We start from the raw sequence: 2,157 nt of genomic DNA, 5'->3' as shown, positions 1-2,157 counted from the left end.
GTACTGTGGTGTACTGTGGTGTACTGTATGTGGTACTTAGTGGTATTTGGAGCCACATATTCTCAGACTGTGGTTGAACTCAGTTTTCTCAGTCGACATGAAAACAACTAATGATAATTGTATCAGTCAAATGGCCTACATGCAGTGTGTGTGTGTGTGTGTGTCAACATCTGCTCCAGCATCTATACATACCTCCTGCCCTCCCCCCCTCCCCCCCCTGCACCTGTTCAGTCTCTGCTCCCAGGAGACGACCGTCGGTAACGGCGTGGACTGTTCCACGTCAGCTCCACGCCGCGGACCTCAGCGGTGACAGATGGGCTGGACAAATATGGGGCAGTTAGTGGCCCACATCAGATCTGTGTAATACAGTATTAACCCCAATAGCAGTTAACATATACTCCAGGAGGGGGGAGTGTCGCCCATCCTAACGATGACACTATGACGTGACGATGAAGCTCAACGTACGAGTCGCAAATTTTTTTTTTGTCCACGATAAATTTTACAGTTTATTTTTTAAACCAAATGATCTCCAGTCAAACTGTGACCAAAATCCCAACTGAAATGGTCTCTTCAATGACCCATTGATGGTCCACGGTTACTGGTCCACGGTTACTGGTCCACGGTTACTGGTCCACGGTTACTGGTCCACGGTTACTGGTCCACGGTTACTGGTCCACGGTTACTGGTCCACGGTTACTGGTCCACGGTTACTGGTCCACGGTTACTGGTCCACGGTTACTGGTCCACGGTTACTGGTCCACGGTTACTGGTCCACGGTTACTGGTCCACGGTTACTGGTCCTGATGTCGCCATGGTTTAGTTTGTTGCCTCTTTAGCCCCAGATCCCAGGGTTTGTGGCTCTTCAACCCCCCCTCCCTCTTCAAACACCCCCCCCCCCGTTGCCTGCCATCATGCATTGTTGATGATGAAGCGTTGGTGCGCAGCCCCAGGCCTGGCCTATAAATGGCTGGATTTCTGATGAGGATATTAACATTGGATTAACACAGCACACTGGAGAGAGCAGCTGGGGGGGGGGGGCAGGGGGGGGACCCCCCCGGCAGCTCTTTATGGTTGAACAGAGCAGCAGCCGACTCTGAGTAGACACAGAACTACTTTGTACTGGAGTATACTGCAGTCAGGTCGTAGTACAGGGCTGAAGTATACTGTGATCAACCTCCTCAGTCATTGATCAGTTATTGATTTTTTTCTCACCAATTCCCCGGGGGGGGGGGCAGAGTCTGAGACTAGGATCAGACTGGGACTACAGCTACAGTCTATAGACTTTAGGACCAGTCTATAAACTCACCTGACCTCCACCCTAAGGTCACACATTGTTTGCTAACACGAGCTAACGGTTGTGCCGTCTGTTGTCGACGTGTGGTCTGTTCTGGAGCATCGCTCTCTCACTGTGGTTGTTTATAATGACATGGTTTGGTTACGGCGCCCTCTTCCTCTGACTTTTGGTAGGATCATCTGAAGTCTATAATGATTGGGTGGAGAAGATCAAAGGATCAGATCCAGCTCCACTGGTCGGTGTAAACGACTGGTTCAGAGTTGGTGCTGGTGCTGGTGCTGGTCTCACTCAGCCCAGGGTCCAGACGTCCTGTCATGTGATGACCCAGGTCACAGTACCTGTTGGTCAAGTACTACAGTACTGATACACAGGAGTAATCACATCTGTCTTGGAACTTTTTGACTGTGTTTGGATTGTTGATGTGTGTTTGTGTCTGACATGTTCTGTCCATGGTGTCGCCCCCCCCCCACACACACACTCTCACACCCCCGGTGTCTGACTCCGTGTTAACACCTTCACTCTGCAGTCGGTCCAGTGTTACCTGTCGACTACATCTGCACTCCACTTAGCAGTGGAGGGTGTTACAGTATGTAGGGGGGGGGGGGGGGGGGGCGCTGCGCGTGAGAGCAACACTCCAACCATGAATAAGTGCAGCACAGAACAAAGACGGAGCCAGAGAGGAGGAAGTACTTTAGTCAGTACACGCAGTATCTAATTTTATCCTCTGAGGAGCCGCGGTTTGGACCACAGTCCCTGGCTGTCATCGTTTCTTCTACTGTGCTTTGACCCTGACATGATTGTTACCTTCCTGATGTTGGTGACAAGTTTTAAAAGAGCTGGAGGTGGAGGGGGGGGCAGTGGGG

General features: G+C 51.2%; 2 protein-coding genes across 2 annotated transcripts in view; both read left to right on the top strand.

Annotated features, from left to right (window-relative positions):
- The window catches only part of ephb6 (eph receptor B6), a 15,167-nt gene that overhangs the window by 1,110 nt on the left and 11,900 nt on the right, over positions 1-2,157 (top strand). The window lies entirely within an intron of this gene.
- The window catches only part of LOC103388004 (gamma-aminobutyric acid receptor-associated protein-like 1), a 21,083-nt gene that overhangs the window by 15,078 nt on the left and 3,848 nt on the right, over positions 1-2,157 (top strand). The gene's annotated exons all lie outside the window — the stretch shown is intronic.

This window comes from Cynoglossus semilaevis, chromosome 13, assembly GCF_000523025.1.
Source record: "Cynoglossus semilaevis isolate Cse_v1.0 chromosome 13, Cse_v1.0, whole genome shotgun sequence".
NCBI lineage: Eukaryota > Metazoa > Chordata > Actinopteri > Pleuronectiformes > Cynoglossidae > Cynoglossus > Cynoglossus semilaevis.
This window is presented reverse-complemented; position numbering and strand designations above follow the sequence as displayed.